The sequence below is a fragment of the Aphelocoma coerulescens genome, chromosome 4 (genome assembly GCF_041296385.1).
Source record: "Aphelocoma coerulescens isolate FSJ_1873_10779 chromosome 4, UR_Acoe_1.0, whole genome shotgun sequence".
In the NCBI taxonomy this organism is placed as follows: Eukaryota; Metazoa; Chordata; class Aves; order Passeriformes; family Corvidae; genus Aphelocoma; species Aphelocoma coerulescens.
The window spans coordinates 4532471-4560001 of NC_091017.1; the positions used below are offsets into that span (position 1 = coordinate 4532471).

The 27531-nt window shown below is 39.3% G+C and overlaps 1 long non-coding RNA gene across 3 annotated transcripts in view; it reads left to right on the top strand.

The window, feature by feature from the left end:
• Positions 1–27282, top strand: part of LOC138109346 (uncharacterized) — a 63818-nt gene extending 36536 nt beyond the window's left edge. Inside the window, exons 3-9 of one of the 3 annotated variants that reach the window (XR_011150422.1) lie at positions 1178–1327; positions 13081–13188; positions 16895–17098; positions 17699–17756; positions 21331–21516; positions 22008–22556; positions 22952–27282. This is a non-coding gene — a long non-coding RNA (uncharacterized lncRNA). Of the gene's footprint in view, positions 1–1177; positions 1328–13080; positions 13189–16894; positions 17099–17698; positions 17757–21330; positions 21517–22007 lie in introns of all 3 variants that reach the window. The other 2 variants (XR_011150423.1, XR_011150421.1) reach the window with 2 other exon arrangements.
• Positions 27283–27531: the final 249 nt, after the last annotated feature.

The window sequence follows — 27531 nt, forward strand, 5'->3', positions numbered from 1 at the left end:
TAATCAACAGACTGTACTATCTGCTTTGTACGAGGTATTTAATGCTTTTTACTGAGGTCACAAAAGCCAGTTTTTTATATGTAGTGGCTAAAAAAGGTCACTAGAACTTGACTTTGTTTGAGGCAAGTGGAAAGAAACAGAGGGAGACACAACGTGGTGTTGAATTAGTGGCTGTAGGGCTTGTACACTGTTGTTATTTACAATTTCTGAATAAAGAGTGCTGTGAGGATGTATGTAAACCTTTCCCAGCCCTGAACAGCATTCACTGTTATTCACTTCTCAATAGGCTGGCTGTGTTGTTTCTGATAACTCATAGAAAAGCAGTGGTAGGTGGCCTTAAACAGAAGTTTTGGATGCCTTTGCAATGGTGCTTGCATGAAAAAGTGAGTGGACTGCTTTGTGTGCAACAGCAGAAAGTAGAAAGTGGGAAGAGAATGTGTTTTCGAATACAGCATTACATCACTGCTGAAAACATTGCTCAGTTCATTATGATCGTGGGTGGTCAGCAATTTTTACCCTGTATAAAATTAGAGATGATGTTGTAGGGAAATAAACCCGTGCAGGAGTGTGTCCTGACGGAAAGGTCTGGGGGAGGCAAGCACTGTCATTCAAGTAGCTTGTGCCAGAGCCACTCCTTACTAAAAGTGAGGAACTCGGCCCAGGAGAGAAGATAAATCAGTCAGGGGCTCATGTAGCACTCCATGATTTCAGTTTTCAAGGGCAAAATATACGTTTTTTCACTGTAGGGTACAAGGGATTAATGTGAAGTAATTGACTCTTCCAACACACCAAGTGAGTTATATCCAACACAAAGTGTGTTAGAATGTTACTTTCTAATTGAATGCACTAGAACTACCAGATAATGTGTGAATAATGTCTAAAGCATAAAAGTAAATCTAAAACTCCATGCATTTGAGGAAAATGAAATGAAACACCAGTGAAAACTCCAGCAGAATAGGTCTATTTTATGTGCTTGAATTTTTCTCTGGTATGGATGGTCAATAGAATCATTTAGGTTGGAAAAGACCCTTAACATCATTGAGTCCACCTGTAAACCTAACACTGCCACTTGCACAATATTTCACTAGCCCCTATGGAGTTCTTGGCTTTTCCACATTTATCATGTTTGTTCTAAGACACAGAACTGAGCTGATTGTCTGTTCCTGTTATTCTGTAGATGAGATGTTTCTCGGTCATGACTTCTGAAGACTTACAGCTCTACTGAGCTCCCAAGATCCAAGGATGCCCTCTTACCTTGTCTTTTATCCTTTCTTGGAAGCACCTAATGGAAAACTGGGAACTGCAGTGATACATGAAGAATTGACAGGTATGTAAAAGCCCTCAGTTAGACTTTGTCCGAGTCTGCTTTGTTCCTGAAGCTGCACACTTTATAGTTTGACTTTTACACTCTGTTGTAATGACTCTTTCCATCTGAGTGCATCATACTGTAGGAAGCTAATTGACTTTGACTCCTCTGCTTCTGTTCTCAGTGGGTGATGCCAGTTGTAATTCTCTTATTGATTGTTTAGAGCAATTAGCGGAAAACAAATTTTTCCAAAGAATAGATAATTTGGTCTTGTTGCTCTCCACCATTAAAGCTACAATTTGTTATCTAAGAAACAATTTGTTATCTGGGAAAAAAATTAATAGGAAATACATTACATCTGTTTATTAGCTGAAGAGAGACAGGTTACCTCATCATTAATGTCATCGGTAATTAGCGCTCTTGAGCTGCCACCATCTGCACCAGGGGCTGGCAATCTGTCAGCAACTTCAGATGCCAGGGCTGATTGTGCTCGTCTGTGCCAAACAATGGGCAGGCCGTATGTGATCCCCACATTTGTAAACAGTACTTGGCTAATGTAATTTAACTGGACAGGTTTGTTATATCTGTGACTGCCACCCTGGGAAGGACACGAGACTTTAAACCTCCAGGGCAATTCCCAGTCATTGGGTCACCAGCAGCAGGCTCAGAACGCCACTCTCAATTAATCAGGTTTCTGATGTCGCAACTGGTTTTTGTTTCCATTTGGGACAAGGCTTGGAAAAGCAGTGTGGTCAAAGTGGCAGGACCTGTGCTCACATTCCATCAGCATCACAGCCCTCCATGATAACCAGCAGATGAACCCTGACATTGGAGAGGCTTCTTTGTTGTTGTTGAGTAGGTAATGTCTTGTTCTGCTCCAGACTGAAAAGAATGAATTCTACTTTACACCAGGTGAAATCTCGTCAAATAATAAAAAAAACCCCAAAAACAGCCAGGGAAAAAGGAAATAATTCTGTAATATCTAGTCTTAGTGTTTTACTGACTTTTTATTCTGTTATTCGGTTTGATTTTGTAGTTTTATTTTGAGGAGAAAAGTTCCGATAATTCTCACTGCTTGATAAAATTGCCTATGAGGGTCAGAGAATTTTGAGATCCCACATGCAGGGATTTGAAAACTTATGTAAGAATGGCTGTGCTGAAGTTTGCATCGTAGTCCTTATAAAGTAAATGATGATACTTTTAAATGGTTAGAGAGTTATTTGTTTAGTAGTTTTTAATTGGTGCTCTTCTGTTCCATGCATTCAGTCGTGGGTAATACATGCACAAGTACAAGTGGAAGTTAAATGCTTTCTTTGGCACATGCTTTGGAAGCCTACATTGAGGTGTATTCATTCAGGTATCATGGAAATTATAATTAGGTAATATGTACTAATAGTGCTTATGGCTAAGACCTGGACATTTTCTTCTTGAGGGCCAGTGGAGCACAAAGCTATTAGAAATTTGAGTTCCCACTGGCATTGTAGAAAAATCCATTTCGTATTTGTAAAGTGGAGAACAATTTCCAAGGCACTGCCAGATGTTTGCTTTTGATGCTCGAAGCCTAAGTACATCCAGGGAGCAGTCTCTTTTTCTGATGTGAGAATATGGATTTGCCATTGGAAACTCTGGATCTCAGTCAAAGGTGAGAGGAATCAGGAGTTTCAGAGTCACTGTAATGCATTTGTGAAGATCTGGTGTTAGCAAAAGGTGCAGTTGGATTAGCTGGTCTCTTAAAAATGGACAGAAATAGGTCATTGGAGGCAATAGCAACACAGGGAAGAGTATGAAGGATACGAAGAAAGCTGTGATATCTCAATATTAAGTCCCTCTTGCAGAGAAGGTTCTGGATGTATACATATGTCTAGGTACATCATTTGGAAGCTGAATACAAGGAAGGAGATGAGTCATCCGATACTCCTATTTTCTTTTTCATTACATTATTTTTCTAAAATGTTTATTTACAAAAGTTGGTTTGCACTCGTGTGCTGATCCAAAGCATCTTGAATCTAAATATTCCTTTGTGTTTCAATAGATTTTAGGCCCAGGCACCTTTTCCAGTGCTTTTTGCCTAAATTTATGGCATGCAAATCTTGACAGAACTTGCTGCCTTCTGATGCCATGAGAAATCATCTGTCCTAAGGAGCATAATGCTAAAGACAGAATAAACATGCCATGAAAATGTCAGGTGTTTGCTATCCAATAGGAATAGCGATCTGGTTTATAAGAATCTTTTGTTCTTCCATTTACTTTTGTGTCATTTCAGTAGGTTTTTTTGAGTGGTGTGCCAATTTGCATTTTATAGAATATGATTTTAAATATGCACACATTTTTATCCTGAGGTATTCGTGGATCAATACAGTCATTTTAGCTTTGGGATTAGAGAAGGAAAAAAGAGGTTTTAGTTGCAGTATAGGTATGTTCTAGAGCACAATTGTAACCTCTCAGTCACTTTTCATACCTAATGTGGAAAAACATCACAGATACTAAAGTTAAATATGATGCCAATACCGTAAATCCAGTGTAAGGATTTATTGTATCCCTGAGCTCTTTAAAATGTTAACATTCCTTGGCTTCACTTAGAAGCATTAACTTATTCCAGGTGAGTCACCTCAGACAACAAAGCCCACTGTTGGTAGACATCTGTCACGCAGGGCATGAGGTAACAATTCTCAGGAGGCACTTGTGGATGTGAGAATATTTTGTTACGGCGTGGTGACCAGCATGCCTTTATTTCTCATTCGTTTATACTGCACTCTATTATATGAAAATTAATTTCTGTTAACTTCTACAGTCAGGTAATGTACACATATCACTTAGTGAACATAATGTGCCTTAAAATATTAAATTACAGCCTTTCTGCCTCCTAGGCAGACTGTCAGACCTGGTGGTATAAATTAATATGTAATGCTGCACAGCTAACAAATTCCTTTTAGCCAAGAGAACTGAAAGCAGCTCCCAGAGGCAGGGCTGGAGGCTTCTACTGGAGGCTACTGAAATCAATAGAAAGACTTATAATGACTTCATTAATTGCTAAAATAAAGCTGGGGATGGAAGACAAAGGTCTGTGGAGAAAACAAATTAGGGAGGCAGGTTATGCTTCTCCATTAAAAGTGGAAGTTCTTGGAGATAAATGTGTTCATCATAGGTTGCCTTAATAACTGTTCTCATATATTTGTAAGTGGCACTTTGTATATATTTAGCTATATATTTGTATATATTTAGCTGTTTTCAGACATAAACCACATCCATTGTTTCTCCTTGAGCTAAAGAGGAAAGCTTAATGTTGTCATTGTCATCACAAGAGATGGGAGCCATGTCTGTCTGTCTGAAGTACAGGGGGCTAAAGCCATCTCAGGTCTCCCAGGTATCCCACCTGGCCTATGGATTGTGCTTCCTGGCAGGAGTGAAGGTCATGAGAAGTGAGCAGTCCCTTTACACTAAATAACCAAGAAACTAAACAACCTATTATATCATTTTCATTTAGAAAAATAGGATGCAATCATAGAAGATTTTTATAAATTGTTTCTTGATTGTAACTAATATACAGACAATGGATCATTAATTGCAGGCAAAGTTCAATTAAGAAAGGTCAGCCTCAATGGGCCTTATTTTATTTATGTCTGTGATTATCACTGGTCAGATGTAATTACATACTTGTCAAATTGCAGCTGTGAAAAATGGGTTAAATGTCACTGTAAATTGCAGGTTTTAAAAAGGTAATTATTACATATTTCTTGACTATTTTTAGGTTAAGGGGGTGTTTTTGTCTGATGATACAAACCATAGCTTAAAATAATCAGAGGTGACTCAAAACATGCTCAAAATACCCATTTAATTTTAATAAGACTTGGACCTGTAGGAGCAGAAATGTTTTAGCACATATACAAAACCTTGCAGCTGGCAGTCTTACATAGATGTCATGGCAAATTAAAATTTAATAACAAAAATACTGCTCCTTCTGACAAATGAGCAAAGTGGTATCAAATAACATCACTGAATACTCCTAGAAACTATGTGAGCTCCATTATAGGCAGATAAAATCTGGGATCTAACTGTTAATACCTATATTAACAGAGGCTAAAGTGGTTCAGAACTGCTTCTTGCCTGAGTAAGTGACTGTCAAAGCAGGAATCTGGGCCTTGTTTTAATCATCTTTGTGACAATCTCGTTAGATTGTTGAATGATGGGTATTTTACCAGCTGCACTTATTTCTGACTGCACACTGGTGATGTAATGACTGCTCCTGAATGTGACTTGCAAGTCCAGTAGGTATTTGTATGGACAGCATCATCATCCCCCCAGATGTTAAAAGTAATAGCTGTAGGCAGTAGGGTTACTTGCCAGGTTGAAGGTATCAGGTCATTTGGGAATTGTTTTAGCTGACAGACACTGACTAATTCTGGAGCATCCTGCATGACCTGTGAATGCAGAGGTCTTGACAAAACAATTAGGTAATATTTATAATACTGAACACCAACTCCAAACTTTTTAGCCTGTCTGTTTTTTTCTCCCAGCTTCCTCTCCGCCCTTCACAGCTTTTCTTTGTTCTGTGCTGTTGTTGGATGTATTTTCAGATTTATTGCATCAACAGTCAACTTCTGAGATTCTTTTGAGGCGTGCTGGCACTGGCATTTTCAATCTGTAAAGCTGTCCAGGACACTTCAGCATAACCCTCTTTTCTGGCAGTGCTGGGTATCAGATCTGAGCAAAAGTAGCTCAGGCTTCATGTTACCTGCTGATATTTATGGGGATCTGAAAAAGAAACTATATTTGCCCAGAATGTTGTAGTGTGTCCCAAATGCAGGAAAGGGGGTTGTGAATCTGAATCCTTCATCCATCACAGCTGCTGGAGGTAGAGCATAGCTGGGACAAAGCCAACCCCATGCAGCAGAGCTGAACTGTGAGCTAAGGAAAAGAGAGGTTTATAAGAATGGCCATTGATAGAAATCCACTGAAGTGAACAGAAGTGTAATTACAGCAGGATTGCATCCATAGGAAATCTTTCTGTTCACCTCCTTTGACCACAGGCTGTGAAGCTTCACTCTCTTTCTCCTCTTCATATCATGAAACATCTCATGTTGAAGAGTTACACCCCCCACCAAAGTAGAAAAAATATCTAGAAAAAATTGTACTGGATCTTCTTTCAACCTCTTTTCTGCTGGGAAAGCTTGGCTGAGAGGGATGTAGAGACGCCATTAATACTGACCTGTGAGTTGAAAAAATTATCAGGGTTTTTTGCTTTTTTTTTTTAATGGCTGGATCATAACAAACAATTTGATTTTGGGTACAGACCACTCTTTAGTAAATGTAGCCCCACTTAAAATATGCTTTTCTTTATTGAGCCAGAGCTGTGCCCTCGAGCCAGTATAAATTTGCCTCAGGTCCTAGTGGACCTGAATTGGCCATCAGATTCTCACTTTATTGACATCTTGGTAAGATAGAGGACTGCTTTTTATTTTTGCCAACTTTATTAGCTCAAATAATTAAAGTTTAGAACTTCACAATCACTTCTCAGTCATAAAAGGACACTTTGTTTTGGCTCACGTTCTCTGGGATGGGTGATTTTTGAACATCCCCTTATGTTGTACAGTTTCACAAGAGCAGTTCTTGGAAAATTTCACCAAATTCTTGATGCAAATAGGCGTGCTTTTCCTTGGATGTTAGACTTATAACTCAGTATTATTTTCAATTCTTTGAGAATTTTTTTTATGGGGTTGATCTGATATAGGAAAAGAGGAAAGTTTTTCCAGTCTAGATTGCATATGCAAACAGGAACGGAAATGGCCTACAGAGTCTTCATGCTTCAAGTGCATTGTGTGATTCTTTTGATATTCAGCCATGAACACATTCTGTTCAACTCCTTTTGTTTCATGGTATCAAATGGAGACTGAGACATTAAAAGCAGGGCTTAAGAGAAATGAAAAATGTCAGTAAAAGCAGCTGATGAAAACCTTATTAAACAGCTATGCATGTCAGGCCGTGTTCCTTCTGTAATGTATATGTTTGTAATAACAGCTCAGAATTCTGCAGGGACCTATAAGTAATGAACAAAATTGGTCAAGCAAAAAAAAGAAGTTATTGGAAACTTGAGTGCTGTTGAGTCCCATAATGTGCAAACTGTACATCTGCATAAAATAAAGCTGTGCCCTGCTGGTGGCTTTTATATTGTTCCACTTGTATGCATCAATTTGTTTGTGGGGTTGAGTTTACTCCGGTAAATGTTTTATGGGGAGAATTATGTCCCCAATTTCCATAAGTAGCCAACATTCATTGTCAATGTCAATAGCAAGGCACAATGTAAAACTGAGCATGACAGGCAGAGTTTCCAAGGAGAAAGTTGCCCCCTTACCTAGAGTGGAAAGTTTCTGGTATAAATATATTTTTCCTGGTGGAGGAACAAAATGATGAGGGGAGAGTGATCAAAGCATTGCAAATGCTATATGAAGGAAGGTACAGTGTGGAATCAAGTCAAAGGACACCACTTGAAGAGTTAGGCTGCACAAAAGAAAGGAAAATAAAAACCCATTGACAAACTAGTGAAGGGGATCTCCTAATTTGCCTAGAAATGCAAAAACTAAAGAGGCATAAAGAGAGTCTAAAATTGGTAAAGAAACAAAACCTGTTGACTTGGAGCAACAGCTGCACAAAAGGTGTAATGTACCATAGTACTAAAGATCACTTGCTTGAAAACTCTTAAAATAATGTGAATAAAAGCAGAAACCTGTGCTCAGCAAGGTTTTGAGATGGGACAAGCATGTTTTACTAGAGCCTTGGGCTCTGTCTTGGTTCTACTCTGTCAGAAAATGGTGGTTGATCTGAGGGACCTGCCTTGCGTAAACCTGATGATAGGAAACTGAGGGAAATCGTGAAGCTAGAGAAGTTACAGTGAAAAGTGGAGTATTTCCTTGTCTCTAGGAATATGAAATAGGAGAAGGGTGGGCAGATTGAGTGATGTGGGGGAGGAGATTACTAGATTGCAAAGATCTTGCTCTGTTGGAGTAAGTGCTCACTCCTCTGGATGGATTGCTTGGCATAGGGAATGCAGTGCCAGTCAGATGCCTGTGCATGTGGTCTTGAGCTGCACTCCTGGACTTCAGCCACAGGCTTTTGGTAAATACCTTTTGAAAACATGGTGTTATAGGATCTGCCTTCATGGAACTCCCTTTGCAATAAATAGACTTTATGGGGTGTACTCTGGGGGCAGATGATGATTTATGTGCTCAATAATCTTTTTTCTGCCATGTGGAGAAATCTCTAGGCCAGCAGGCCTAGAATCAGGGAGGGTGTTAGGCTGCTGTTGGAGTGATGATTTTATACTTAAGTACTTGAGTTTCTTTTTGGTTCTGCCATCATCAATATCAGCTTTTTTGTTTGTTTGATGCAAGATAGGGATTCACCTCACCTGCTGCTGGCCATTATTTAACATCTTCCTGTTGGTACTGGAGACAGCCTGGACAACTCCATTCCAGTTATCTTAGAGTGTCAAAATCCTCTTTGCTGCTTACATTGTGAGCTGGAGCTCAAGTCTTTGTACAGCCCAAGTGGTTTGGGAAAGACAGTTCCGCTGTGAATTCCTAGGAGAAAATGGAACTGACAGTATGAGAGCTTTTCCTTGGGTTTGTTTAAGCATTAGGTGAAAAACTACAATCTGTTTGGCTTCAAGGTGAGGAGAAGCAGCATTTTTACAACTATGCCCAAGTACATGACACAAAATGCAGGTATACTTTTTATTTTGTGGTCTGCAGAAAGAAAAATATCAAACGAAATTGTCTATTTTTTACTGTAATAGGCAAATTCTCAATGTAATGCCATTTAAAACTGAAGTGTCTTCTGTTTTTAAATATTAGTTTGACAGACAGCAAATAAGTCTTAAATTTGGTAAATACTAAAGGGGTGAAAATTTATTTTTTCTACTTGTCTCATGGTTAATCATCTGTAGCACCTAACAAACTCCTTTCAGTCTTGCTCAAAAGCCTTTAATATATCACAGAATTAGCATCACAGGTGGCTTGTCAGTGGGACAAGAAGTTCAGCTTAAAGAATGACAGAGGTCTCTTTTGTATTCCCTTAACAACTCTATATAGTCTGCAGAAAGATGCAAATAGTTGAATTCAAATGGCTCTTAACATTCTTCTTGAGTACTGATATAGTAAGGAAATAATGCCATAAAAATTTACAATAAAAAGGTACATTACATTCTCTGGATACTAAAGTTTTAATTCGTTAGCCACACAGGCACTGGGATGGGAGACTGGAGAGCAGTGTAAATGGATACCAGTCCAGGCACAGCCCAGGGAAAAGTACACAGTAAAATAATGATTTTCAATTTTTGGGGGGCCAACCAGAGTATGTTTAACCTGAACCACATTCTGACAACCCATGATGCACTGAACCAGGTGAAGCTACAGTTTAATGTTTTCCAGCAGGCCAGTGAGGGTGATGCAGGTCAGCTGGAAGTGAGGCAGAGGATAGGAGCAGAAGAGAAAGGAACAGGATATACTGGTACAGGAGAACTGTAACATCAAGGCAGCGGAGCAGAGACAGAAGTTTGGGATGAAACAAGATTGAGTTTTCAGGGAGCAGAGGATGTAATTCCAGTGTCATATCTGAGATCTGCCAAGGCAGGCTGGGAAAATTAGTGACATCCAGGTGAATTGTGCAGCAGCACAAATGCAACAGCTTTGATGCTCTTTTCACCTTGTCTCCTGTGTGCTGCTGTGACTTAAAATATTTTTGGAAGTTCAATCTTCAGTGTTCAGTTCCAAAAATCTTAATGACTGGCAATAGATATCCAAAAGTGGCCTCAAAAGAGTAAATGTGCTTTGACAGATTTCTTTGTTCTTTTAAAGTAAATGAAACAATTAGTCCAAATGAAGCACTTCATCACTGAAACCCAGAGGAATTTCTTGGCTGCTGACAAATCATGAATAATAATAATAGTGCAGAAAGGGAGGAGTAGTCATGAGAGTAGATAATCTATGGGTGATGAATGAAAGCCGATTTCAAGGGCTCTTGAGCTGGGTTAACTTCTGCTGAAATGCTCAGTTTCTGTTTCAAAGTGTTCAGTAAGCCAAGAGTGTTACAGTAGATTATATGAGCTCCTGCTAAGGACTTCATGTACTCATTCCTATCATAAAAAACTGATTATTCTCCGATTTCATGTAAAATGTGGTCAGTGGAGATCTTTATTAGTTGAAAGCATGTTCACTTGCAAATGTAGCTTGCATTGTATAAGGACAAGCTAAGCTTTCTGCTTTTCTGCTTCCTATTAAAGCCTGTTTATTTTATTTTGCAATCATCTTGCCCATCTGCACCACATTTTTGTGTTGGCTTGGCTTCCTGTCCTGGCTGACTGCACTTGCTCAGGGCACAGGTTGTATCCTTGTGGCTCTTGGTCATGCTCACTTTATCTGCAGCCTTTCACCAAACAGGGCTTTGTTTCTTCATTCCTGGGCAGCTTCAGAAGTGAACAATATTTTAAGAAAGTCAAATCTTTATCTTGTAAGAGAACATGCTACAATGCAGTGAAGAAGCTTTGCATCCAGAACATTTCAGAAAAAATGAAACAGAAACAATCATGTGGTCCTTTAATTCATCCTGAGCCCTATTTTAGAAATGTGTGTTTTAAGGAAGTTGTTAAATCAGGTATAGTTTGATGAGATGCACTTATCACAGATGAAATAAAAATTTATCTGCCAACAAACAAGCAGACAACAAACAAACATTTGCTACCATGTTTCTCATCTAAAGGACACAAAACATAATTCTTCACTCTTAAACTGTGTCCTTCATCCTTAATGCTTCAATGGATGCACAAGAATAGGGAATGTGGGAAAGGAGGAAAGAGAGTGTACTACACCTGTACTTTTGTCCATCTGTTTGAGCTGGTTTTGGTTTGCACAGATCAGGAGTTGTCTCAGCACAGTGTCTGCACTTGTCCCCTGTTTGTATTTTAGGGGCAGTTGTGTGGTTGGGTCGCACAATGGAGCAATTTGTGGACTGAGTTCCTTTGCTGCAGTGTGTGCCCCAATGGAAATAGCAAGACTATGCCAGCAAGCCCCAATGTTTCAAAGGTACAAGGTGTTATTTTTCTCTAAAACTGCTAAAGGCTGTGCTATTAACCATTACTGAATTATATCCTCCTGCATGAAGTATCCCCAGGATGTGCTCCCCAGTCCCCCAGCAGATGCTGCAGGGAAACCCTCTGCTTTTGTAACTGCAGTGACCTCAGCAGTTTGCATGAGGGAAGTTTGGTCCATTTAACTACCTACAGTAGAGTGTTCTTTGCAGATGCATAATCCTCATAGCCTTCTTTCATGGACTAAAGGAGATTAATTTTAGAAACAGTGGATTTTACAGATCCCAGGATATTTAACCTAACGATTATTTTGTTTTGAGTAAGTGGGCTCTCTGGCTGGCTTTCACTTGTGGGGAATTAGATCACAGACATATTAACAGCTACACCCCAGCTAAAGTGTGCACCACTAGGGATTGTCTTCAAGCCCAATAAGCTTGCTATTATTTCCTATCTTAAAATCTGTGCTAAGTAATAAAAAATTTAAAAGGGGAGAAAAAAAAAAAGTTGAGGTCACACTGCTGTTGCAGTCTCATTGGGAATTCAGATGGAAAACACAGCTAATCTATACAAAAATAACACTTTAAAAGGATACATGAATAATCTTGGACATGAAAGAATATTTTAAAAGCCCCATGGTCTCTACAGTTTAATATCATCTTAGAGTTGTGACCACCTTTCTGGTGATGGGCAAACAGAAGGCTGCTTTTTGTGGAAACTGGTCCTTTTCTGGGAAGTGTGTAAATCCCCTTTTAATTCTATGCATGCAGCTAAGTCTCATTCTTGTCATGGCCAGTTAAGGTGTGCTTTTAATTGCTTTTGAAGAGTGAATGAAGACTTTGCATCCTAATTCCTACAAAGAACCACCAGGTAATATTGTCAGGGCAGAGCAGGACCGTGGATTCCTGCCTTTGACTTTTACTGGCCAGTTAATCCTAGGAGGAGGTGTGCAACTGGAAAGTTGTTTCTGTTGTGCTTCCCTGGATATCCTTAAGGGGTGGCCTACACAAGAGCTCCATAAACTCTCAGGTCCTTGCTTTTAAGACAACTTACCCCTTGAGGACTTGGGAAATCCCTGATGTTGCAAGTAACCAAGTGGTCCCATGTTTAATTATAATTGCTTGGTATTTTGGAGCAAAATTTTCTTAATTAACAATAGAATTTCTCTTTGAACTAGGATCCCTATCAATGAAATTGATTTTCAAGAGAAGATAGTTCTGCAATTCTTAAAAAATCTATTTTTGTAATTATTATATGTATTTTTTCAATATGTTTTCATGTTTCTCCTCTATAACCATCTAGCTAATTGTGAAAATTGACTTCCCCCAGGGTGAAATGGGAGGGGAAAAAATTGCTGGATTGCAAAAAAAAGGGGGAAAGAAAGGGAAATCTGTAAGTTAAAGATTTCTTAAAGTGCTAAAACAAAAAGGTGAAAGACTTGGGAATGGGGAAAGAAACTCGAAATAAAATGAATCGCAAGTGGGAGAAACAATGTGGAAATTATTAAGTTGCTTTCCATCTGCTCCTCTATTTTCTCTCAGCAAACCACAATACCAAATTGTCAGCATAGTTCTAATGTCTCTTTCACATTTCAGGGCTATGGAAGAGAGATTCTGATTTGGACTTACTTCTTAAGATTTAGAGATGTGCCTTTCCCCAGTAATAGAAATTCAATGATGCACTTTATTGGTTTTTTCAGCTTTCCCAGCAGGAAGATTGGCCTCCTCACATTGGAAGACCTCTGGCTGTGGTGTTTGCATTTCAGAGCCTTTCTACCTGTTTTTGACAAGCTGGGTGAAATATATCAGTAAGTAACATGACTTTGATAAAAGTAAGATTGTGTGTAGTCAGGAGTTATTGAGTAAGTGAATTTTCAGTTCAATTTGAACAAATCTGTGACTAATAGTACCCAAGAATTAACAGACTATTAACTCAACACTCATTAGCATTTATATGCTAGCAGATGAAAATGTTTCACATGTGAAGTAGGTGCTGTTCTGTTCAGAAACAGATGTTTAATATTTTTGCAGTAGAATAAAGAGTAGCTTCATGTTGAGCCAGGGCACTGATTGGGAGGACTGTGCTGTGTTAACACGGTCTTACTCAAAAGTTCCTGTTCCCACTGGGAACACATTTTTGTCTACAAGGCCATCCTATCACCTTCTTAGTATCAGCAATGGAAATAGGGTCAAATAATTCCATCCTCTGTTCAAAATACCTTTCAGAGAGTATTTTGGTTCTGATCCTGCAGAGCCTGAACAACTTGGTTCATTCTGACCATTGTACGGGAGCAGAGAAGTCAATTTGAGGCCTGCCTATTTGGCATGAAAGAAAAACTGTAACAATACATGTAAATGTTTAATTTCCATGTGGGCTGATCCAATAAGGTCAGATTGGCATCTTCTCGTTCATTAAAAAGAGGAGCCCAGCTCAGTTACCTGAGTGCTCAGTCAGAGTAATTGTCCTGAAATGAGGATCAGAGGCTTTCGTTTTGCGGTACATTCTCTAAGTTATACACACTGTAGCAGGTGTAAGAGATTGGCTTTGAGTCCTACCATGGTTTGGAGTATTTTTTCTCCATCTCTGCTGCTCATGCAGCACTAAATCTTTTGGCCAACGTTCCTCAGAAGATGAGAGGAGAAAGGAACGGTGCAGTCCAAGAAGGTGAAGTACTTTAATATCGTGTATGGTGTGTTCTTCTTCTGTCTTTACTTACCTGGTTATAATAATGACAAAATTGTCAGGCTCTTCAAATAATAATCTGTTTAAAGCTCTTGGAAAGCGCCTATTTTTATCACTATTAATTGCTTCCAGTGGGACTATGCTTTAGTAAAGGTAAGTCTTCACATCATCAGGGAATAATTAGGACTAAGTGCAAAGGAAAGAGAAGTAAAATTTAAATGGTTCTTATTATTCTTAATCTGTATTATCTAAGGAGGATAGTTTTTTTTCATTTTCTGTTAGCTATCATGTTTACAAATGTAGGCAGACTATCCTGTGTCCAAGCTCTGAGTAAGAAGACGTAGGAAAACACTGCTGCAAAGAACCAGAAAAATAACATTGTTTTTATGAGAGATCTCAGCAATTTTATTTTTACCGGAGTCATGAAATCTTTTTGTAATTAAGTGACAAGCTTGTAGTGTTCCCATACCCATCTCTGTAGGAATTCCTTGCATTAGTACGCAGAGGCATAGCTTAAGTTGGCCAACAGTAAGAGACCGTCCTTGGTTTATTTTTTATTGGACTTCTACACTAAACAAGCTTTCTGTTCCACCTTTGCATTTCCTTCTGATAACAAGGGGTTGAAGTCTGCAGGATAACCAAAAATACCCAACATGGCTCTGGAGAAAACCTACACTGCTTTTGAGCACCAGGAGTAGTAAACATCTGGGGATCATTTGAAACTGTAGCTGCTCACTCACTATGGAAGACATGAAAGAAGCAGTTAATGTTTCTTTTCTGGGTTGGGAATTGATCTTTATCACCACTTTCCCTAACCTGTATTAATAACAATCACCAGGGACAGGAGAAGCACGCATACTTTAAAAGGCAGCAGTAGTTGCCCTAGGTCACGGAAGTAAAGGAGGAATTTGGATCTGAGTTTTTCTTGTTTTCTATCCAGAAGCATGAACCCTTTTTGTTGGAAGTAATTTTTGTGTGAAGTTTGACTGCAGCTTCTCAGGATACATAAAAATAAATCAAGTTAACAAGAAGAAGAAAGAAAAAATCCCTTCTGTAAGGCCTCAAAGTGATTTCTACACTATACCTAAAAGAACTTTAATTTTTTTTCTTTTTTTTTTTCCAGGCCTTTCAATTTTTAATTTAAAATAGAAGTATATGAGAAGGTAGTTCTTGCTTCCTGTAACATTTGGTCTAATATTTTCTATAGCCTTTCTTGAAATACTGCCTTTACCAAGGACCAAGTTGTGTCAGGAGCTGTTCCATCTGCCACTCAGAATATTCCACTCCCATCAGTAGAATGAAGCCTTTCTCGGTCTTTCAATGCAGAGCCACAAGATTGAAGGGAAAAAACCCCATGGGAATCCTTTTAGGGGTGTAAATGAACATTGAGGTTCACACTGTGAAATGATTACTGAGAGAAGTGTGAGGTGCTGCTTTTGCCGATGTAGTGGAGTAATGCAAGTACCAGTTTAAAATTTTACAAGTTCCAAACACTGTCATCTCAACAATCTAGCAGATCCCACAGGTCTCTATGCACCTTGGGGATGTTGGCTTAGGAGAATTTTACTTTTCTTAACTTTGGGAATGTAGTAATGCGCAGATATAAAAGGCAATGCAAGATATTCATGATGGGGGAGATTTTCTAAATGTTTCTTGACTATTTTTATATGAACTTTTTTTGCACCAGTATGGTAAGGCAGATTTCCAAAGCAGCATACTTGAGTTAGATAGTGAGATAGATGCTGCAGTTAGATATTAATGGTTGAATCCCCTGTGATGCTTTGAAAGGGTACATTTGTATGGCTAATAAAGTACTTTCCTTGTTCACAGATTTTTTTTTTTGAGAAATAGAACTACAAAAGCATTGCTTCCCATAAGACAGAAACAAGGCCCACATATCATCCTTCCTTCCTTCCAAACAGGTTATTTCTTTGTTGCACCTGGAAAGCATGCCAGAATCCCAGTTGATAAAAACTGGATTTCAGTGAAGTCATAGGGGAACATGAAATCATCGAAGGAACAGACCACATAGAAACCCTATAGCACAAATAAGGGAAAGGTTCTTATCTGTCACAGACTAATTGGCTGGGGCCTACTGTTTTACATATCAGATGTCTCCCTGCTGCTCAGAGAATCTTGAGTGAAGTAAATCTGTGCCAGAAATAATTTCTCCTTGTATGTGTTTATGTGTCCATAGCTCACAGGGTGACCTGCTTCCTATCCACTGCAAGCATCACCCCCGTTTAAAGAGGGTGCTTATAGATCTGTGCTAAAGTACAAAGTGCTTGCAGTTAGGCACTTGCTCCTCTTTATTGGGTCACATGTGGGTGAGGGTTCTCTTAAGTGCTCCATTATTTTGGAAGTCACTTTAATGACTGCACACTGTACAAGTTAAAGCAATTAGATGTAATGCATGATGAACAATATGACTTCCAAATGTTCACATGTAATGCATGTCAGACTTCAGTTGGAAAACAAAACAAGCCCCTCAAGGTTGCAGTCTGCTCTTTAGAAGAGCCACATGTTGTAACCTCAGAACCTCAAAATATCAGCTGTTTTCTGTGCATGATGAGAGCAGTGGAGTCTGTGCCATATTTTGTCCTTTATTTCCTGGAATCTGGCTGCAGTAATGATCAGATGTGTGCTTCTGCCAAGTGCATTTGGCGTTTGATCCACATTCAGACCAGTGAATTGATTTGTGCTTTTTTTTTTTTTTTTCCTCATGGCATATCTCATTCTGCGTAATTTTTGTACAGGGTGTAACATAGATATGTAAATAAGGAATGAAATTTTCTAAAATTCATCTGTGGTTGCTCTTATATTACTTTTAGGCCGCATGAAATTATAGACACCAAATGAGGTCAAGGACCACTGTACTCTCATACTGGTAGCCTTTGTGAAGCATTTAAAAGCAAAGTACTCTGGACACATAAAAGAAGCAGATTTATACCTTCCTAGAAGGAAGAGCAGAAGTGACCAGTCACTGTTGCCAAGAACATTTTGCCTTTGTCAGAAGAACCTCTCATGGAGCCCAGGTACTCTCATTTGAGTCCTTCAGCATAGATTCCATGTCCCACACAAATTTCCTATCCTATTTTATGTATGTCTGGTTCTGCTGTTCTTATCCACTGCTGGTGCCTTCTTTATTATACGGAGTGATAATTTTTTTTTAATTATCAGACTGTAGATGGAAGTTACCATAGTAAACTGAGCCTGAGCCATGCAGGAACTGCTTCCCTGTCTCTTCTGGCTCATCTTTTCCTTCCACAGAGGCAACGGCACACAGGAAGCAGATAGGGCTAAGGACAATGATAGCAACTGCCTCAAGTGTCAAACACTGGTCTGTTTGTATTCATGAGTTATACTCCAGTTCAGTCAAGGAAGAGTTCCAAATAGGCATTATTAAATGTTAAAAGGACAATGGGAGAGCCTGGTTGAACCACTCAGATGTCTCTATCTGGATGTCTGGGAATTATTCCTTTGCAGATGAATCTATTTGTGTGAGAAATATGCCCTAAGGCCCTGAAGTTTTGAATTTTCTCAAAATGTGTTAACTGTGATTTTGCTGAGGATTGCAATATTTCTTGAAAAGTTTATATGAAATGTTTGGATTTGGTTTTTTTGTACACCTACAGAAATGTCACAATCTGTTCTGAAGCAAATCAGCTTCCTGGGAGCTTTACAACTGTCCAGGTTAGTTTCATGTAAATTCTGTGGAATACTGCCATCAGATTAATAGACCAACAGTACTGAAACAAGGCATTTGAATATTGCACTTGGAAACAAAACATTTTACATATTGAAATAAACTTGCATGTATGTAATTTTATTTAATAGAAGATTATTGTGATTATAGGTAAAGGTGTCCAACAGGATGAAGCAAATGCTTGAAAGAGTTTTTATTTTGTTATTTGCTTATGGTGTGGTTGGTGTAAATTGCTTTTGTTAGTTTACTAACAAGGGTGGGAAGAGGCCGAGTACTGGGAGATTAATTTAAATCTAGCTCAGAAGAATTGGACACAGGAGAGCAACTTCAAGGTGTCTGGCACATATCAGTATTTTATTTGATTGTAACCAAAATTTTGCACATGTATTCATAAAACACATTTGTTGGGTTTCCTTTTAAGTTTCACAGTTTGTTCTTTTTGTTAAAACCTGTGGTAGGTCAGAATTAATGCTGGCCATTTCCTTTGCTAATGACCTCAGATATACTCTTTTTAAACCCAAGTAGATGCGTTTTTAAAAAAGGGCGTGAGGCTCTTCCAGCAGCATTAAGATGACATACAGATGACACAAGAAATGACACTAAATTCTGTATCTACATTTGTATTAAGAACTGCAGTAAGCCTCCAAAGAATTATTTTTAAACTACTGCAAAATATATTTAGTGTTCATAGGCAAAACACAACATATTTACATGGAGATAGTCTCTGTACATTCATCTGAGTGTTATATGGGAGATTTTTAAAAAAAACCCCACTGATTATAGGAATGTAAGAGAACCTGAATCATATTTTTTAACAACTATTTAGCATCACTCAGGGTTTCCTGGTCAATCTTTCTCCATTTTGACAGAGAGGAAGAAATATGATGATCCCTTCTTTTAAGTAGGATTTTGGAGTTTATAAGCTGGTTGCTTGCTTTCTGTATTCAAAGGTGGCCAACAGGATGGTAGAAGGATTTGTCAGAGATCTTGGCATGAACCTCGGGGATCTGGGCATTAGGGACATCTCTGTGTGAAGCGTTTGTGTTCTTGGACAGCTTGAAGGCATTTTCATGCTACAGAGTTCTGTTACTGGAGATCATCTAGCCACTTATGTGTTTATCATAATCTGTAGAGAAGTCTCAAGCTTTGATTTCTGAAGTATTTTCCTAAAATAAGAAAAAATCTTCCACAGTAGCAGTATAGAAACAAGCTTTGAGGATTTCTCCCTCATGATGGACATAGGGCTGTATTTCCCATCCCCTGCTTCTGAGCCCCAGCTAATGTTCATTCGTGTCCCACAAAGGCCCCCAGACTCAGAGCAAAGCAGGGACTAAATGCATCAAAGGCCTTTTTGTGAAAATATGGACAATGCTATAAACCAACCTTGTGTTAACCTACTGAAGAACAGTGGACAAGAATTCTGAATGCCAAAATATAGAGAGATGTGTGAAAGGGAAAACTTATACAAAAGTAGGCTGCCTGAATAAAACTATTTATCTTTAAGCCACACAAGTCATGGTAATTAAATTAGGTCAGGCTGGCTATAAAGCTACAAAAAGCAGGCTGTAACTAATTTAGAAAGAGACAGAGAAGACCTGAAAAGAAAACAGATTGACAGCCCCCTATTATTTTTTATCTAATCAAGACAACAAAATGTAAGAAAGAGAAAAAGAAAAAAAAAGAGAAAATAAAAAGAAATCTCATGTTGATTTATCAAGATTTTCTCTCAAACCATTAGGATAGACAAAAGCACATAGTCACATCTTTGATGTGTGAAGGCTTGCACATTGTTCTTAGTGCTAACTGAGGGTTACATGCATATTTTACCCTTGAGAAAAACAGAATAATTGAATACCTTAAAGTTCAGAAACTGGTGGAAACCCCAACAAAGAATAACACCATCAGATCTTTATCATTACAGCATCATAGCACTGAATCTTTCTGGGCATCCATATCATATGCTGCCATGTGAAGAGAAATCCTAAATATCTGTGAAAAGAGACAAACAGACTTTTATTTAAAACCATTTCTTCATAAATCTTACCTGCCAGTTCATGTAAACATCCTTTTTTTGAAAATTATTTCAAATATTTGCTTTGAATTGGAATGTGACCGATTGTATAGTGTGTGGGAAATACCATTTTTGAAAGTTAAGAAGGGAAAGATCAAGATTTTATTTATAGTGTGGATCCAGTCTCATTAAACAAGGTTTAAAATAATATTTCAGTTGATTTCTATAATAGTTTTCATTCTCCAAGTGATTAGAAAAATTAGCATTCTAAGGCTGTCTGGAGGGTGAAGAGGAGTGTGTGAACAAAAAGGGCAGGGCACAGACAAAAAGCCCAGCTTGGTTTGTGTTGGTGTTTAATGGCAAACAACCCTTTCCCACCCCGCTTCTCTTTTATGCCTGTTTTAGTTTTAAGTAACTTCCAAAGGTTTTCCAGCAGCAGATGACGCTCAGCCACTACATTCATCCGAAATAAGATACGAACTTTGCCCTGTGAAGAAAATATTTGAAGTTTCAACACAATTAAGGGTTGCAAATTCTCTGTGAAAATGGAAATTCCCTCCCATTTCTACCAAGAGGTCCCCGAGGGTGAAGTTTTGACCCCAGTGAAGTCAATGGAACCTTCACTCTCTTTCATTAAGACAAGAGCCATCCCTCATCACATCTTGCACTTGCAACAATGAAATGTGGAAAGGAAAGGAGAAACTATTTCCTTGGGGTATTGCCATGAGGTAACACCTTTTCTAGACAATGAGGGACTCTTGGAGAGATGATCAGAAAAGCTACACAAAAATGCACAAAGTCAGAAACGGGGAGCAGGCAGGGGAACAGCAGCATGGAGCATTTCTCCTCTCCTGCAGGAAAATGTAGTAGACAGAACATAAACAGAGTGGAGTTGTCATTTTCAGAGCTGAACTGGCACCACTCGGCAGGTTTGTTACTGTTTCAGAGAAGATTAAGCTCTTGCCTTTCGACTTGAAGTACACTCAAAGCTCCTCATCAGTTGACAGTCAGAATTTAACAAAAATTTGCAAAATTAAGTAACAGAACTTCAGAGCACTGGCCCAGAATTTGGCCCAAACACAAGCTCCCTTACTTGAGATCTTACTTAAGTAACCTTTTTGTGTGCTTAATGTTTAAGGGAACACGGTCCAACTTGGAATATATCTGAGAAGGGCTGAAGAACTGCTACCAGGTGCATAGTCTGCTAAAAATCAATAGCCAGAGCATAATACAGAACCAGACTTTTAAAGATAGACCACACAACCAAGTCTGAACTCCCAAGATTTCAATATAGCAATTTATTGCTCCATGCACTGTTCGCATGCAGCCAGTATGAACCAAGGGACTACATTAAACCTGCTGGGTTTCGACAGATTTGCTTTTACTTCATTTTTATTGTGTATAGGTAAAAGGAGACCTGCCAGCCTACTACAGATACAGGATCTATGGGATTTGGACTATATCTTATGTTTTACTGTATTTCTTTAAAAAGGCTCCTTCTATTTAATGAGAAGCTGTAGTTTCTTTATTTTTTTTTTTTTCTATTTTAGGCTTAAGATAAATTGGAGGTGGCACAGAGCAGTGGAAGAGCAACAGTCTTTAGAAGCCCTCTCCAAAATTAGAGTTTGTGAAATACTCTCCAAACATCTGCATGAACAGTGCTACATCGACGTTCCAGCGGCCTGGTTGAAAAGAGTGTCCTTTAATCTAAACCATGCTCCTTGGGATTTCTTAATGTAGTTAATTCTTCATTTTCTTTTTATATTTTGCCAGTGAGAAACTGCCTAGTGGTCTTTACCTCTGAGTCCTTTCCACTAACTGTTTCTTTTAGTCCTGGCATGATGCTGTACATTTTCATTGCACAGGGATCTCCTCAAACAAAGGGAAATTATGAAACTGTCAGATCAGATTTCATATATTGCTCTTGGCATTGCACTCACTAGACCTCGTACAAAGTGAATTTTGAAAGCCTCTGATCTTTTATAACCATTTCCAGTCTTAAACATACTTTTAAACATTTAAAAGTTCCTCATCTGCAGTCACTGGGAATATGAGTATGAAAGCTGAGGTAATTTGGATATTTTCTTTCTGCAAAGACAGGGAGAGTGATCCATTACATCCATAAATCATTTCCAATGTTTCATTATTCTTTCTGCCATAGTTCTTATTGTTTTATTAAGACTCTGAATGTATTTAGTTCACTTTTGTTTTTTCTCTTTCCTGCTAGGGATATATGTTGCTAAAATCAAGGTGCCTAGATGTGCGTGTGGGAACGAACACTGACAGCGGGTTCAGAGTGGTGAGCTCTGCTGGGTCTTGTGGTACCATAAACCAGACACATCAAGGACACTAAATCCTTTCTGTCCTCCCAAGCTGCTGTGTCAGTCTGGAAGCCTAATGACCATGCATTAGCACCTCAGTTATTAACCAGCCTGTGGGCTGGGAGAAGTGTGAATTTTCTTCACTGATGTATTCCTTCTCAGTTCAAGGAAATCAACCACACCGAAGAAATGCTGACCTTTTGAGAATTAGCTAGAAGATCCCTTGACACAAATCCTGTAAGTTTATTTGTACAGGAATTCCCTTGGCCAACTCAAAAAGCCAGACAGAGGATTCCTAGAGCTGAAAGCATGAGCCATGACAACTACAATCTGAATTAAGTGAAAATGCTGAACTTACCAGAGAACACAAACAGACAGCAATTCCAAGTTACTTGTGGCATTGTAACTCAGCAGTTCCTTCACAGATCAATCACACACAGCTTCTTTGGGAAAGAGTAAGTTTGCTGAAAACAACTGGCAGAGATGACAGCTTATTCAAATGTCTTTTCTGAATGCCAACAAAACAAAAGCATACTACCTTTAATGCTTGTGTTATAAACAACTTGCATCCACTTCTGAATCCCCTCACGCATCTCCTTCACTCATATGAACACTTTAAACAGGGAGCTACTCTGTAAATCTCTCAAAAACTTCTAATTGCACTTTTCTTATCTGTACAATTCACAGCCAAGTCAGAGTAGAATATCTGTGTACCTTTGTTACAAATACAGTAGACTTTTTGATTGCAGCTGCCACTGTTTCCAAACCAATTCCTTAGCAGCCTTTCCATCCTGACAAGGAGATGAGTAACTTTCTTAGAAGGATTATTTTTATCCTTTCTGTTTTTCAGTTCCTTTCCATTTTTCTTGGCCGCCTACTTGACTGCATGGCCTACTGCTCCGTTCCCTCTACCTTCCAGAGCTCAGATTCAAGTCCTTGCTTGTCTGCATACCAAGTGTTGGTCTCCAACCCCAGCGTTTCTTTTGACTGATCTTGTTATCAGCTCATAGCCTGGTATTTTTGAATTTCAGGTAGTATATTCAAGTGACATATTGTATTTCAATGTAGCTATGTTCATTAATGTTTAGAACATCATACATGATCCTGAAATGGTGAGTAGAGTTTCCTTCACTTTTTATCTTCATCATGATGACCTTTTCTACCTCTATTCAGTGTTTGGTTTATTTTAAATCAGATGGCTGTTTCTTCTCTCCATACTGAAATACCATTGGTGTATTGGTGTTAAGTCTTGTAAGTTCAAGAGCTTCTCCAGCCCAATGGTATACCAAGAGTATGGCTGGGTTGAGTTGGGACATTATATATTGGGAATAAATCCTTGTGGGTTCTCTTGAGAAGAGACTCTGATGGTCTCTTTCTTATTTTAGAGAAATTCCAAATTTAGCTCAGCTGTTTTTCCTCTACTGGAAAGATATGTGTAATGTCTCTGAGAAAAGGGCATTAAAACATTTTTCCTTAATAAGGTTTGTGGATAACATTGCCTACACTGGTCTTAACAACAAGCATAAAGAGGCCATTGCCTAGAGAAACTCTGCAACTCATAGTTGGTTTATCTTTCCTTCAAAAAGGAAAAGCAAAAATCTGACTGATATGCCCATCCAATGCTCTGTGAAAAAAAACAACTCTGCAGCCAGACCATTCCTTCACTCACAACAAAGCCAAACAAAGAGAACTCATGCATTAACTTTTTTGATTTTCAAAGAAGAAATCCTATAATTGAACTAAGAAATGTTTTAGATCTAGAAAATGGGATACTTTTTCTTTTGGAGGCAAAAAATCAGAGCACCAAAGAAAGGACAGTGCACAGAAATAGGGCAAGTTTATCAGCGAGTGTAGTGTGGAGGAAAGTAGTCATTAATTAATGAAAAGGAAGTGTTTTAGGGGAGTATTCAGGTGTTTAACAGAAGCTTTGCTCTAAGTGACATGGGCAGAAAATCTGCGAGGTTTGCTCAGAGTGGTTCACCTGGTGACCAAGCACATCAAGGAAGCTGCTGCACAGCACCAAGCTCAGGATGGAGATTATTGCACCACTTAACCTTATCCTCAGCCCTCCTTGATCCATTAGCTGTCATTTGGCTTCTTCCCACCCTCAGAAACCGTTGAGATGATCTGAAAATAAAAGGGCCTGTTGTGCATGGCTGGAGCTTTGATCTCCTGAAATTCAGCCAAGCAGGGCAGCCTGAGAGCACTGCGGCATTGCTGTGGCATGGCAGGGGCAGCCCTGGGATCTGGGACCCCACCTCTTGTTGTTGGGACTTCTGTCATGGTATTGGCTGGTAAAAGCAATAATTTCAACTCCCAGAAGTAAGATTCTCACAAAATAATCAGTGAACTGAATTCTATTTCATTCTTTAACATTTTTTGGAAGTGCTCCACTACAGTTTAGAAAAAGAAGAAGGGAAAGAGTTACCTAAAAGAAAAGCTGAACAACAAGGCACAGGGGAACACGTGGCCAGCACACGTTGCTCTTAAGCTATTTTCAGCTGGAGTATGGGTCTTAGAAGTATGGCATAGATTGCAGTATCCTGACAGTGTCTTACTTTATTCTGGGATCCTCATATACAATTCTCTTAAGTGAATAGTGAAGGAAAAAAGTTTTTGTTTAAGTAAAATACTGCTTTGCTTTGCTTTGCTTTGCTTTCATGGTTTAAGACATTTTATCACTAAAGGTGGTCTTTAATATGTTCCTTAAACTGTAACTCTTGGGACCACCTCATTCCTTACAGCTCTTCCTCTGAGCAGGAATGTTGCAGCATAGCACAGCTCAGCACTACACACTCCATTAAAGGAGCTTGTATAGCATCCTGTAGGACTAGAGGTCCAGTGGGAACCTTTGGCAGACACAAAAATACTTTGGAAAACTCTGGGAATGCTGATGACCTGACAGTGATTTATATTATTGCATTAGAAAAATAAATAGTATGGCAGAACCTGTCAGGGTGGATAAAACAAAGATTTGCCAGTAACTGTGCTGTGCAGCTTTCCAAACTACTAGCCTGCTGGTTAGCCCAGGCCTCTATTTCATCCAAACCCTCATAAAAATTTATTGCAGATGGATACTAAGAACCTTCAGGAAAATCCTTTGCTGTTTCAACAGCATCTCTGCCTTACGATAGTCTCACAGTAACTTCCACACCCCCCCCCTCAGCAGAAGAGATTTTCTCCAGCCCAACATGGTTTAATCCTCCATTACAAATGACAAAGGAAAGAATTTATCGGCCTATCTGGGATAGCCAAGGGATGAAGTACCTGAAAGCTGTGTATGAACAAGAGAGACTTAAATCACACTTGGAATTGCAGGCATAGTTTCAGCTGCTGTGCAAAGAGCCCTGTTCTCAGCCCAGGTATTATTTTGCTCTGAGGCCTGATGGTAACTTACTGCCCCATATATCAGAACAAGACAGTTTTGTGTGATTTGGCTTCTCCTCTGCTGTGTTCATCAATATATCAGAAAGCAAACCTGGACAGCAGTGTGATTTGGAGCTACCTGAAGGCTGGAGCAGTGGGGCAGTGCAAAGGCACGCTGGGGACCAGGACTTGGCCAGTGCCACATCCTTTTGTATCCGTCACTGAACAGAAAGGCTCAGCTCCCAACTCAGCTGGACTCGCCATGCCAATAAATCTCCTCTCACAGAGGCAGTCCCAGCACAGACCTGGCACTGGGAGCTGTGCTCTTGTTCCCCATTAATGTGTTCACAGGTGCCAAGGGAGCTGCAGTCAGCACCATCCAGGGGTAGCCTGAGCATCCTGCCGGCAGCCCTGAGGCAGAAGCTGAGTGGAGGGAGCGGTGCCAGTGCCTGCAGCAGCTCCGAGGGCTGAGGGAGCAAAGAGAGCTGGTGAGTGGCCTGTGCTGGTCTGCGCTCGCATGCCATGGCCCAGCTTGACACAAAGCCAGCCCTGGCAGGGAACAAACCCCAGCCCAGGCTCTGAGGGAGATCAGCTGTGCCTTAGCTGATGATGTGCAGGCGGTACCTTAGAGAGACGTGGTCCCAATGCCCTGTGTCCCTTTGACCCTGACACAAGTACCTGCCTATGTTAACACTTAAAGATGACCAGTCTAAACCTTACTGACCTCAAAAGGCCTGCACAGACTCAGGATGGGCACCAGAGTAGTTCATTTGCAGAGCCATGCTCTTGCCTAGCCAGATGTATATCATTATGTGTCATCACAGAGCTAGGAGTTAAAGACTGACGCGGTAATTTAGTCTGGGATAACATGGAAAATAAGGCTTTTTAAACATGGAAAAAACATGAGAAGCATGTACAAGCATTTTGAGAACTGATTGGCATTCCATCATGAATAATATGAGAATAAATTTTCTTACTAAAAATATTGAAAAGTATAAAATCTCCTTGTTTAATGGCAAGCAGTAAGACAAGTGCAAGAGTTAACCAAGTATCTGATTCAGTTATACATGTCCTGAATCAAGACTGAATGTATAGAGATGTGTTAGTATGATTTTAATAGTGTTACAATTTTCATTCATTAAGAGATTACAGATACAAAGAGAGAATCTCTTATCTCATAAGAGAATGCTTTTTGCTGTGTTATTAAGGTACAAATCTTAAAAAGTTTTACATGCCCTGTGAAGGGTGTTTTGTGCCTTGCTGGCGACTGTAGGTTAAAGCTCAAGATAACCACTTCAGACTGGCTGCATACTTCAGTATTTTCCCTCTTCACAGTTGTTAAAACTTTACAGAGCCTCAAAACATATCCAGATGGACAGTAACTGTGACTGCCACTTATGAAACCAGTATAATCTAGCACAATACACAAAGTAGGGTAAGTGGGAAGGAAAACAAGTTCTGAATAGAGGACCTCCTTGGAACATTGGATCAGCCATCAGACACACCAATTCTGTTTAGACAGGCCTGTTATACATACCCAAATGTTCTACAAAACAAAGCACATCCCTATCCTTTCACCACTGCAGCTCCAAAACACTTCTGCCCAAGGGTGGTCTTCACCCTGCTCAAGGCAGTGTTTGTGCCTACATCTTTATTCACAAACTGAAGCATTGATTTCCAGAGTTTTTTGGCAAAGCTGAGACACGTAAACCATGTTCTTCCTCTCAAGGAATATAGTATCTTGGCGGTTTTGTTTGGGTTTAACTTTTTCAAATATGCAATAGAAAAACATGAACAAATATCACTTACCATTGTGCTGCCACCAGTGGATTTCCCTGCACAAGGCTGCTTGTGTGACACCAGGATTACCATAAATAACATCACCATAGCAGAGAACCTGGTCAAGAGAAAACTATAGTTATTTGAGGTTACTGTTGTTCTCTTGTGGGATGATGTCTGCTAAACACAATGTAAAGCAGTATAGTATATAGTGACTTCTTTGGACTTTCATGCTGTACGTATTTTTTTGCATACAGTATGGATGTATCACAACAGGGTCATTAG